The 13,501-nt window shown below is 36.0% G+C and overlaps 1 long non-coding RNA gene and 1 pseudogene across 3 annotated transcripts; one reads left to right on the top strand and one right to left on the bottom strand.

Moving 5' to 3' along the window:
* Nucleotides 1-8,000: 8,000 nt before the first annotated feature.
* On the top strand, nucleotides 8,001-9,323 carry LOC131543877 (leucine-rich repeat-containing protein 15-like; annotated as a pseudogene).
* A 1,710-nt stretch (nucleotides 9,324-11,033) lies between these two features.
* LOC131545017 (uncharacterized) lies at nucleotides 11,034-12,331 on the bottom strand. 3 transcript variants are annotated; one of them, XR_009272297.1, is made up of 5 exons: nucleotides 12,058-12,331; nucleotides 11,900-11,968; nucleotides 11,575-11,676; nucleotides 11,344-11,431; nucleotides 11,060-11,157 (listed from the first exon to the last, which is right to left on the bottom strand). It is a non-coding gene; the product is annotated as an uncharacterized LOC131545017 (long non-coding RNA). The 3 variants fall into 3 exon arrangements; XR_009272298.1 differs by having other exon boundaries at nucleotides 11,034-11,170; nucleotides 11,344-11,676; XR_009272296.1 differs by having other exon boundaries at nucleotides 11,344-11,676.
* Nucleotides 12,332-13,501: the final 1,170 nt, after the last annotated feature.

The raw sequence follows: 13,501 nt of genomic DNA, 5'->3' as shown, positions 1-13,501 counted from the left end.
CTGCAGATGCCAACTAAACTCTATCATGCAAAAAGGAAGCCATATGTGAACATGGTCCAGAAGCGGCGTCGTGTCCTGTGGGCCAAGGCTCATTTAAAATGGACTGTTTCAAAGTGGAAAAGTGTTTTCTTTGGTCAGACGATGTAGCAAATCTAGCTCAAAGGAAATGTATATAAATAATTACAATTAATTATGATTAATTACAATTATTTATATCGGCTGACAGTAATAACTGTAGCAGAATTAAATTGCCATCAACTTATCTGTTCATCCAGCGAACATTCAGTCTAAGTTCATGTCAACTCTAAGAAAGTATATTTCTTTGGCCACAGAAAATACTTTCCTATTAATGCATTAGAGCATGTAGCGAGGGTCAAAATCGTAAAGAGATATTAATTTGCAAGGCAGAACCAGAAACTCATGTAATTTGTGCACACAACTTTTATTAACTAAACACTAACACACATAACTAATCTAAACAAACAAATAAACATACATACACTCACGCGTATATACAAAAGGGGAGCTAAAGTGGATGAATGAAGCCATTAGAGAAAACAGAGAATGCCGTTATGGAAAGAGTCAGTTAACCACTGGAGTAAAACCATCAGAGCCGTTTATAACGGGGTCTATAGCTTTAGTAAGGGTCTTTTTAGGGTCTATAGCTATAGCTAAGTTTTGATGGTTTCAAGGTTTTGGTGGTGTTGGAGTTCTTCAAGTTCTTCCGGGTTTGAAGGGTGATGAACTCCAAAAGATGTTATTCTGGCTCGGTGGTAATTGGGAGTTTCTTCCCAGGTAGAAAGTGAAAAAAGGCTAAGAAAGAGATCTGCTGAGGACCGAGGAGTTGAATGGAAAGTCAAGGCCGCAAGGCCTGGTGCAAAACGTAAGGGTCCAGAAGAGTTCTAGCTCACATCCTCATCTTCTCAGAATCTAAAAGATCTGCAGACTGGGATATGTTGGAGCCCACCGGCACGCCCGTACCGGCTCAGGCTCTCCACATGGGCAGCAATCCGGAGATTTAGCAGAAGAACTTTTGCAGAAGAGAAGAGGCGGAACTGTGCGTGAGCCCTTTAAGGTCTGAGAAGATTCACGCCTCTAAGGATGGGCTTGACCAATGAGAAAGGCTGAATTTCCAAGCTGGAGTTTGGAAATACTGGGGGGCTTTATGACCCTTTGTCTGAGAGCATGGTAATTTGCATATGAACTGGATTGGAAGTTGATATATAAACTATTAAAGATTCTTAGAATACTAATATGTTGCATAGGTATCAACATATAATATACACTCTCAATTAGATCATCTGGAGACGAATTGATAGAGACCAAACATGGTATAAGTGAGGTTATATTAACTAGTGATCTATCATAAGCATGCATAAAACAGTACAATATACAAAACCATATACAAGGACGTAGTAATCATACACAAAGACATGGGAATATGCATGATAGGAAAGCCATAGAAAAATTTGTCTATGAATTAATGAAAGAAGTAATTTCCTATAACAGTATGTGTTGGTTTTAGAGAGAATTGAGTAGGGAGGAAGATTTTCTCTACATACTTTTAGGTCGTAAAGTTTATCTGGTCTGGCTGAAATGTTCTGGTTGTCATGGTAACCGGGGGCCTGGAGTCATTCACAGACATACTGGCACCCAGTATGTGTATTGGGTGAGGGGTCTGTGTCTATTTGTTAATCTAATGACTAATTTGATTGACTAGTCTGATTGGTCCAAATGCTACAACGAGTCCAAATTTGACATTCTTGTTGGGAATCACGAACGCCGTGTCCTCCGGGCTAAAGAGGAAGGAGACCTTCCAGTGTGTTATCAGCGTTCAGTTCAAAAGCCAGCATCTCTGATGGTATGGAGGTGCATAAGTGCATACGGTATGGGCAGCTTGCATGTTTTGGAAAGCACTATGAATGCTGAAAGGTATATAAAGATTTTAGAGCAACATATGCTCCCCTCCAGACAATGTCTATTTCAGCAGGACAATGCAAACCCACATACTGCAGCTATTACAGCAGCATGGCTTCGTAGTAGAAGAGTCCGGGTGCTGAATTGGCCTGCCGGCAGTCCAGGTCTTTCACCTATAGAGAACATTTGGCACATCATTAAACGAAAAATACGACCACGAACTTTCCAGCAGCTGGAAACCTACAGTATATCAGGCAAGAATGGCACCAAATTCCAAAACCAAAGCTCCAGAAACTCATAACCTCGATGCCCAGACATCTTCAAACTGTTTTGAAAAGAGAGGAGGAGATGCTACACCATGGTAAACATGCCCCCGTCCAGACTATTTTGAGACCTGTAGCAGGCATCAAATTGGAAACGAGCTCATTTTGTGCATAAAATTGTAAAATTTCTCAGTTTAAACATTTGTCATGTTATCTATGTTCTATTGTGAATTAAATATTGGCTTATGCGATTTGAAAGTCTTTTAGTTTTCATTTTATTCACATTTAAAAACGTTCCAACATTTCTGGAATTTGGGTTGTTAGATACACTGATGCATGGACTTCAGTAGCGTTGTAGTTTATGCATGGTTCCTTCAAGGCTTTAAACCTTTTAACACCTCATCACAGTTGACCAAAAATGTCCATTTACATGGTGTTCATTTTCTGTTTAAACATTAAACAAATACTTAAATTTTGGAGAAAATCTTATTTTATTAATTTTATCAGTATTATTCAAATGTATTTTATTTTATTTTATTTTTTACTTGTATTAGTTAAGCTAAGTTTTTCATTTGAATATTTGTGAGTGTTAAATGTGTGGTTTGGTCCAGGGGATTTTTTACATTTTTTTTTAATGTTTGCTCCGCCCCCTACTGGAACACACAGGAGAAGATTCTCATTCTGAATCTTTATTTTCCTACTTTAGAAGTGAGAAACTTTAAAAAAAATTTTTTTTTGGTCTTGTATTTTTTACTTTTTAGCCAGTTTTATGAAGAAATAAGATTAAATGATGACACTGATATCATGCTTAAGCCATTAAAATGTTCCTTTAAAAAAGAGGACACCGTACAAAGTCCATGAATAGTAAATATATATAATATTGTGTATAAAATGTGTAATAGTAGTTCTTCTCACTATTCATTCTTTTTTCTCCTGGTAATGTTGTGATCCAAATAAAAGGTATCTGGGCATTGTAATATATGAGCTACAATATTTTTATTATTTAATTTAAACAATTACTTTTATTTTAACCTCCACATCCCCTTTTTCCCACTATACTGAAGTTTCCCTTCTAACATTGCTATGTTATAATATCTATATTTAGCCAAGAGAAGTATATTTATTAGATCTTGTAAAAAACAACAACAACAACAACAACAACAACAAAAACCCATAATAATATGATCTATTTTTAAAGAAGTCTAATCTCCATAACTATGCACTTCAAAAATATTTTTTTTCAGTTTCACAAGGTGGAGCTAGTTTGCAACCAACAACAACCAACAGCATGAAAGGCCTGGGATTTGTACAGCGTTTTCAGCTGTTCTGAACAAGATAAATATAAATCTTGCTGCTAAACAACAGTTTAGTACAGTGAAAACCATTTGCAACCATCTGTAAGAAAACTGATGCTTGTGATCAGAAGTGACAATACCAACATTATTGATTGCCTCTTTATTAGGAATATTCCCACTATTCAGGAGACAATCATTCTTGTTTACATTTTTTTTCTCTCTGTGTGTGTGTGTGTTGTTTCGAAAGCCACAGAAAAGAGAAGCAAACTGATCCCATGCAATTCAAATATACGCATGGACTCCAGGCAGCGAAACACGGATGTGCAGTTATCATTTTATTTCAATATGTTGAATTTTGCGGTAAAATCATACCCTATACATTGTATTGTTATATATTGTATTGACAACTCAATTAAATATTTACCATCTTATATTCTTTATTTCACTAATTCCATTCAAAAAGTGAAACTTGTATATTATATTCTTTCATTACACACAGACTGATATATTTCAAATGTTTATTTCTTTTAATTTTGATGATTAGAGCTTACAGCTCATGAAAGTCAAAAATCAGTATCTCAAAATATTAGAATATTTACATTTGAGTTTGAATAAATGGCCATCCCTACAGTATAAATTCTGGGTATCTCTTGTTCTTTGAAACCACAATAATGGGGAAGACTGCTGACTTGGCAATGATCCAGAAGACGAACATTGACACCCTCCACAAAGAGGGTAAGTCACAGAAGGTCATTACTGAAAGGTGTGGCTGTTTACAGAGTGCTGTATCAAAGCAAATTAAATGCAAAGTTGACTGGAAGGAAGAACTTGGGTAGGAAAAGGTGCACAAGCAACAGGGATGACCGCAAGCTTGAGAATACAGTCAAGCAAAGCCGATTCAAACACTTGTGAGAGCTTCACAAGGAGAGAACTGAAGCTGGAGTCAGTGCATCAAGAGTCACCACGCTCAGACGTCTTCAGGAAAAGGGCTACCAAGCCACTTCTGAACCAGAGACAACATCAGAAGCGTCTTACCTGGGCTGTGGAGAAAAAGAACTGGACTGTTGCTCAGTGGTCCAAAGTCCTCTTTTCAGATGAAAGTAAATTTTACATTTCATTTGGAAATCAAGGTCCCAGAGTCTGAAGGAAGAGTGGAGAGGCACAGAATCCATGTTGCTTGAAGTCCAGTGTGAAGTTTCCACAGTCAGTGATGATTTGGGCTGCCATGTCATCTGCTGGTGTTGGTCCACTGTGTTTTCTGATGTCCACAGTCAACGCAGCCATCTACCAGGAAATTTTAGAGCACTTCATGCTTCCTTCTGTTGACAAGCTTTATGGAGATGCTGATTTCATTTTCCAGCAGGACTTGGCACCTGCCCACACTGCCAAAGGTACCAAAAGCTGGTTCAATGACCATAGTGTTACTGTGCTTGATTGGCCAGCAAACTCGCCTGACCTGAACCCCATAGAGAATCTATGGTGTATTGTCAAGAGGAAGATGAGAGACACCAGACCCAACAATGCAGATGAGCTGAAGGCCATTATCAGAGCAACCTGGGCTCTCATAACACCTGAGCAGTGCCACAGACTGATCGACTCCATGCCACGCCGCATTGCTGCAGTAATTCAGGCAAAAGGAGCCCCAACTAAGTATTGAGTGCTGTACATGCTCATACTTTTCATTTTCATACTTTTCAGTTGGCCAAGATTTCTAAAAATCCTTTCTTTGTATTGGTCTTAAGTAATATTCTAATATTTTGAGATACTGATTTTTGACTTTCATGAGCTGTAAGCTCTAATCATCAAAATTAAAAGAAATAAACATTTGAAATATATCAGTCTGTGTGTAATGAATGAATATAATATACAAGTTTCACTTTTTGAATGGAATTAGTGAAATAAATCAACTTTTTGATGATATTCTAATTATATGACCAGCACCTGTATATATATATATATATATATATTATTATTATTTTTTTTTGCAATTTGTAAATCAGGCCCATATGAATGTCAGGAAACACGATATCAATATCCATGGTGGACCACTGGATCTTTGGTTAAGTTGTAAGGAAAACTATATCGAGTCCAAAGATATTTAGTTTGAACGAACACAAGATGGCGATAAAAAGCTATTTTTTGTAAAGAAACAGTGGAGTAGTATACCAAATACAGAAACAAGATACTTCTATAATTTCAAATAAATAATTAGCATTTCAAGTTTCATAATCATCTTTAAAAAAAAAAGATCTTTCATTTAATAATAATTTTTTTTTTAAACGTCCAAATGGCATCAAATGATGGAAAGCAAGAGACCAAATATATTTCAATCAATCTCTAAAGCAAACAAATAATTTATAAAGACTGAAATGTATATTTTTCACACACAAGCACAGTAAATATATTTTTTAAATAATTTTTACATTTTTTTAAAAAGTAAATTTATATATAGAAAGTGCATATTTACAGTGAAAATTGTCAGTTTGTCTTCCACTTGTTTGGAGTGGGCAACAAGACCTCATCTAGGGTTAACTCAGATTATCTGGGATATTTTTTTCCAGTCACCTCATTGGAAAAAATGCCCAAATTTATCTGAATACACGGTATACACCCTATGCACTTCTAATGAGATCTGGTACATACAAATGCACTTTCTTATGCACTACTTTTCAAGTGCACATTTATGGGCTGAGGTTAACTCTTCTGATGAGTAATATTCTTCATCATCATTATCAGAAGCTGCAACAGCTCTCTGGTCTTCACCAGCCTCACTGTCTTCAAATGCCTGGCATACGACTGCATCTAAATCGATCAGGCTCCTCCTCAATCCATCCTATAAATGATGTCATATGTCTTGCACTCATCCAGTTTGTTTATCTTCATTAGTAACATGCAATTTATGTTGAATTTTATCTTTAGGTCCTTGTGTTTGTTTCTTATCATATAGACAACAGCTTAAGTGAAAATATGAATATGCAATGTAGTGCATAAATTTAGCAAAACACTTCTCTTTATAGTTTTTTTCTAGCTGACCGATGAGCTTATGGACACCGAATGATTATTCTGAGTTAGATGTATTGTTACTTGGCATTGTTTTAAGCTTTACACGTTTTCTGCTGTTTGAAACACTGAATGAGCGATTACATGAGGCATTTCAGTAAGCTGTACTGTATCTTACACCTTTTGATTCGACCATTCATGTTAATTTCTAACTATAATAGTAAAGAGAAAAATACAATGGGTTGGCATGTGCCGCTTGAACTGAGGCTATTTATTGTTTGAATTTCGTTATGAATTTGGCAGAATTTTAAAGCTGATATTTTGTTTATTAAAATGTAACAGCACAATTATTGGACGGAAAGCGCGCTACAAATAATATGAAGCTCACACATTAACAGAAAACATAAAGATCCTGACAACAAGAAGCCATATTAGTATCGATTAAAAAACAAGAATTGTATGTTAACAATATTGTAATATGTCCACACAGCTGACAGCTTTACCTGCTTGTTCAAGTTGTGCATGAAATAGACTTTTCTGCACTATGTTAGATGGATTAAAGGGGTCATACGATGATGCTAAAAAATAACATTATTTTGTATATTTGGTATAATGCAATGTGTTTACATGGTTTCAGGTAATTATTTTACACATACCGCACATTATTGTTGCTCCTCTCTGACCCGCCTTTCTGAAACGAGTCGATTTTTACAAAGCTCATCGTTCTGAAAAGCGTGGTGTGCTCTGATTGGCCAGCTATCCAGTGCCTTATGATTGGCCGAATACCTCAGGTGTGTAACGGAAATGTTACGCCCCTTACCATATTTGGAAACACACAGCGTCTCCATGACATGATGGTGGCAGCAACAATACTACAGCGAGTATGGCAAGCCGTTTTGACTTTTATTCATTCTCAGGATATGATATCAACAATTCAGTTTTTACTAGTTAAAATGTTCATTCTTGACATCAGGAATTAGATTTACACTAGTAATAATGGTTATTTTGATATCAGCAATCAAAATAATTCTTGATATCAAGAATTAAATTGTTGATATCTGTAATTTAATTCTTGATATCAACAATTAGCATTTTAACTAGTGAAAATGTAATTGTTGATATCAAGAATTAACATTGTTACTAGTGGAAATGCAATTCCTGATATCAAGAATGAACATTTTAACTAGTAAAAACTGAATTGTTGATATCAAGAAGTCATATCCTGAGAATGAATAAAAGTCAAAACGGCTTGCCATACAGCGAGAACAAAAGTTTTTCCTTCTTTCTTAGCATAAACATTTGGGCGGTGTTATGCAAATCTAAAAACACAGTGATGTAGATTTGTGGGGGCGTGTTTGACTGAGGCTTTTTAGGAAAAAAATTAGGCGTGAACGAGTCTTAACTTTTATAAAAAATATCCCTTTGGGCTTGAGAATTTATCTAATTTTTAATCTTAGAACTGAATATGGTGATTTTGCATTTGAATCCAGTTTTGTGTGCATCTACATGAGTAGATCAGAAGGTTATGGAGAATGACCTGCACATTTGTCCTCCCATGTACAGGTACCACAGTAGGTCTGATCTGCTGATGGCTCTGGTTCGTGTCTTGGAGAAGACACCATCTCACAGGTTAATCAACAGGAGGGGATGCTCCTCATCCCGCTGTTCCAGAAGAAACAGGACATGGTGATGAAACCGTGTGATTGTGGCTGACTTCAAAACCCTGGCAGATGTGCTGGTGCAGGAAATCATCAAACACGACAATGGAAAACAGGTGATTGCCTGGCATTATGATAAACTCTCTTCGAAGTTCTTGTGTGTGTTGAACCTCACAGAATAGATAAAAATTTGCAATTGTGAGAGTCAGAATTGCATGTTCAGAATCACAATTCTGACTTGAGCCTTCCACAAAGAATTTGCATCCTGCTCCCGAACAGCAACGTGATTGGTGTGCTGGCCAACGGTGCGTTCTCTCTTCTAGAAGGACTGTTGAGGTTAAACCTGAGCAGAAACTGAATCTCATTCCTGAGAGAAGGATTTTCACAGGGTCTCGGTTCCCTATGAGATCTGTCACACTGGCTGAGAACCGATTGACCAGCTTGGATACCAGTTGTTTCATCCACTTTGATGGCCTCCAAAAACTCAGCCTTAGCCATAATGCTATCTAGATCATCAAGAAGAGGATGTTTGGGTCCATGAGTACCATACACCAACTCAACACGAACAATTTAACGGTTATGGTATTACCGTTGGGGATGGAAATGGAGTGGATATGTTTGCATGTGTGAGATACCAGTATGCTAATGGCCTGCTTGTGCACCACATCACCTCAGCAGGGGATTACAGAGGAGGAGTAAGGTAAGATGCAGTGTGCTAACCAACAGGGACAGGTCACAGGTTTTTTTTGGCACATTCTCCATGCTACAAAACCTCTGAGTCTTCAATTTACATCACAACCAGGTAACCAACAGGGACATTTGCATGCTTTTGCCATTGACTAGTCTTGCTTTACTGTACCTTACCAACAACAACCTCTCCACAATTCAGTTCAAGACCTTCCTGAGTCTCAATACATATAGCACTCGCATAATGCTCCAAGGAAACCCGTGGAATTGCGACTGCGATCTGTAACATCAAGCAACTCTTCCTGGATCACTACGACAACCTCACCTGTGTGAATTTGGACGAAAGTGACAGAAACTACACAATGGTTACTGTCCTGGTTATCACCCTCACGGTGGTCATCACTGTTGTGGCTGCCATCGTCATGATGGCAGGGGGGAGAGAACAAAGCATTGGATGGAAGTCGGCGAGTTGTCGTGCGCATCGCAAGACTAAATGCAGATAATGTAAAAAGAAACATTAATCTTGCATTATCCTTGTATGATATTATGCTTTATGTAGTTCAGTTCAAATATGTGACGATTCAAATCCGTTGAGATGTCAAATAATTTGTGATACAATTGGAGTAGGAGTTTATATGAATGTATCTTTGAGGGGAACTGATTGTCTTTAGAAAAGTTAACGTGGTATTTTCTTTTCATCTTGCCTCTGAACGATGCAAATTAAAGTAGTATTCATAAATGCAGCTCTGCTTCGTTTACAGTGGTAACCCCGAAACACTACATCGTTTGCTGTTCATAGCGCCACCTGCTGGCAGAAAGTGAATTTGAGTCTCATTCAGCTCGTCTGCTGTCTCGTTCAGATGTTTTATGTAGTATAGTTTCACAAAACTAAAGTCAGCCCATTCTGTTTTTGCTTCAAATTTCGAAATTATAAAGTCTAATTTAGATTAAAAACTACTCATGCATGCTGCATCTTTGTTTGGATCACTTTAGATCATGACATACTCACTCGTATATCGATTACAAAACTATGCGGGTATTCAAGGGCAGGCTTTAAGATGGTTTAGATCCAACCTGTCCGATCGCTACCACTTTGTTTATTTAAATGGGGAGTCATCTCAGTTATCACCAGTAAAGTATGGAGTGCCACAACGATCTGTCCTAGGTCCCCTGCTATTTTCATTATACATGTTTCCCCTTGGTGATATTATTAGAAAATACGGGATTAGTTATCATTGTTATGCTGATGATACTCAACTATACACTCTTAAGAAAAATGGTTCTAAACAGTACCAGAAAAGGGTTCTTCAGCTTGTAACAATAGCAGAACCTTTTTTGGTGCTAAATAGAACCCTTTTTATAGGGTTCCATAAAGAACCATGCTTTGAAAATGCTATATAGGACCGTAATGGTCTTTTTAATGATAGTTTATTTTCATTAATATTAGTACATTAGTATAATTATATCTTTAATAGTATTATTAATATTATTTGTATATATGATTTATTAATATGTGACCCTGGACCACAAAACCAATCTTAAGTTGCTGGGGTATATTTGTAGCAATAGCCAAAAATACACTGTATGGGTCAAAATTATATATTTTTCTTTTATGGCAAAAATCATTAGTATATTAAGTAAAGATCATATTCCATGAAGATATTTTGTAAATTTGCTACTGTAAATATATCAAAACGTAGTTTTTTATTAGTAATATGCATTGCTAAGAATTCATTTGGACAACTTTAAAGGCGATTTTCTCAATATTTTGATTTTTTTTGCACCCTCAGATTCCAGATTTTCAAATAGTTGTATCTCGGCCAAATATTGTCCTATTGTCCTAACAAACCATACATCAATGGAAAGCTTATTCATTCAGCTTTCAGATGATGTATAGATCTCAATTTTGAAAAATTGACACTTAAGACTGGTTTTGTGGTCACATATAGTTTTTTTACCCCTCTAACTGCCTGGTCTTATATTATCTTGTAGCCTCTATTAGTGTTTTTACATAATAAAACAACAATAGCATGTCAATTACTGTAGGTACTTTATTTATTTTTAATGACATGCGAAATTGTAATAAAAATGACACTGCTCTAACAACAGTTATTAGCAGAATACATTAATAAATGACAGTTGACATTGAACATAAATAAATACTTAAAGTAAAACAAAATAGAAACAGAAAATAGTGTGATGAAGACCAAGTTCCAGTGAAATACTGTATTTTCATAATCCTCTATGATGCCTGAAAGTCCATCATTATGTATATTTTGGTGTGATTGAGTGTCAGTTTCTCTCTGCAGATGACGAGGTTGTAGGATGTGACAGCATCTGAAATGCACAACTGAGTTTACAGTTACAACGTGTCTCCTTCCATTTGTTTAAAACAATTATTTATGAAGGTCAAAAGTAGTATGTTAAAAGGAAAAGTGATATAAAGTCATGGTATAGCTGTGACTGGGTATGTTTATGCATAAACCGAAGTAATAATAATAGTAATAATAATAATCATCTCACATCAATTCTATCTTTGTTACTTGGTGGTGAAGAGGAGATAAGTATCTTTAACTGAACAGGGCTGGTCACACTTACGTATTCTGTTGAACTAAAAAGAGACAAAAAGACATTGGTAGGAAACCAGTTACAATTTGAAAGTTAAATTATAGACATTTTAAGAAAGAAATTATTAACATGAATATATAAACAAAGTAAAACAAAATAAAAACAAAAAATGGATGTGATGGAGACCAAGTTCCAGTGAAATATCTTCATATGCCTTTAAGTCCATAATTATGGTGTGACTGAGTGACAGTTTATCTGCAGATGATGAGGTTGTGGGATGTGATGCATCTGAAATACACAACTGAGTTTAGAATTACAGTGTGTCCATTTGTTTATGTAAAAATTATGTTCACAAAGGCCAAAAGTAGCAAAACATGGACAGTATGTGAGCCCTTCACAATCTTAAAAGAAAAAAAGTGATATAAAGTCATGGGATAGCTTTATAAAACCAAGTTATAATAAAAAAAATTCTAAAAGTATGGATTATAAATTCAATATCTCTGTTACCTACTTAGTGGAGAAGAGGAGAGAAGTATCCTCAGCTTAAAAGAGCTGCTCACACTTACATGTGACCAAAAAACTAAAAAGAGAAAAGAACGTGTTTGTTTGGAAACCAGTTAAAATTTTAAAGTTAAATTTGTATTTAAATTTAAGAATGAAATCATTTACCTGTTGACAGTCTGTGTAGTTGTATCACTGAACTCCAGAAAATCAGTAATGAGGTGCTTTGACAGTTACAGATTTGAAAAACAAAAGGACGGGAATAAAGAACCCTAAACTCTAACACAAAGAACCATTTCAGCATAAAAGGGTTCTTCAGGATGCTATGGTTCTAAATATAACCGTTACTACATGTAAAGAACCTTTAAAGAACCATCTGTTTTTAGAGTGTATATATCTCAACAAGACCAGATGAAACTTCTAAACTATCTAAGCTAACAGAGTGTGTTAAAAATGTAAAAGATTGGATGACCTCCTATTAAATTCAGAGATATTACTTATTGGACCAAAAAACAGTACACAGAATCTCTTGGATTAAAATTTGCAACTAGATGGATGTACTGTTACTTCCTCTACAGTCAAAAATCTGGGTGTTATATTAGACAGCAACTTGTCCTTTGAAAATCATATTTCCCATGTTACAAAAACAGCATTCTTCCATCTTAGAATGGTCACCACTGATAAGCTACTACTAAATATATTGTAGAAATTTAATTTCCTGTAAAGCTGCTTTGCAATGATTTGTATTGTGAAAAGCGCTATACAAATAAACTTGAATTGAAAAACTTGAATTGAATGATAAAAATGCAGTGGTTGCCTCTCATTTTAAATGGAAAGAGGACAGACAAAGCCTTAGTTTTTTATATAAAGAGATTTGTTTTATTTGTGTAACTTGCTTATTTGATTTGGGGTTTGTTTTAAAATTTCAGTGTTAGTTTTGTTGTATTTCAATTTCACAAAGAACATGCAGCAATAGCCTAATAAAAGGACACCTTCTCATTTACTGTATAATGTCTTCAGTCTCATTTTGTAAAAAAAAAAAAAAAAAAAATCGTGAGAAAATCGAATCGAATCGTGAGTTGAGTGAATCGTTACATCCCTAGCTTTAGGTCAAGCATACTCAAATGGCGGATCACGGTCTGAGTCTGAGTTTATTTAATGATTTAGCCACTGATTTGTTACAGGTATCGTTAGGAAATGCTACAAGTAAAGAAATAGCGTGCTTTGCGTGGCAGGGTAAACACACTACAGCGTTGCCCAACTCATAAGCGCTGCCATTCCTGATGCATATGAGAAACATCAAATGGCAAATAAACAAAAGCGTGATGAAACCACAGCGCGGACAGTTTATCAGCTCGGACCAATAATTGAGCGCAGCTCAAGCAAAACGGTCTGAGCACAGAACAGGTTTAATAGTCGGGAACCAATGCTGATTTCGCGACACTGTTACTGTACAGTGCTGCGAGATCCAGTGAGAAGCGTTTGAACTCGCAGCAGAATGAATAAGTTCGCTGCGAGATCTAGTGAGAATCACTCAAATTCTGCACAGAATTCTGTTATAAACAAAAAAACAGAAGCAATAACGCCAACTGTAACAATAGTGTTGTGGCAG

Source organism: Onychostoma macrolepis, chromosome 07 (genome assembly GCF_012432095.1).
Source record: "Onychostoma macrolepis isolate SWU-2019 chromosome 07, ASM1243209v1, whole genome shotgun sequence".
NCBI lineage: Eukaryota > Metazoa > Chordata > Actinopteri > Cypriniformes > Cyprinidae > Onychostoma > Onychostoma macrolepis.
The sequence above is the reverse complement of the archived record's forward strand: the minus strand, read 5'-3'. Positions and strand labels throughout refer to the sequence as shown.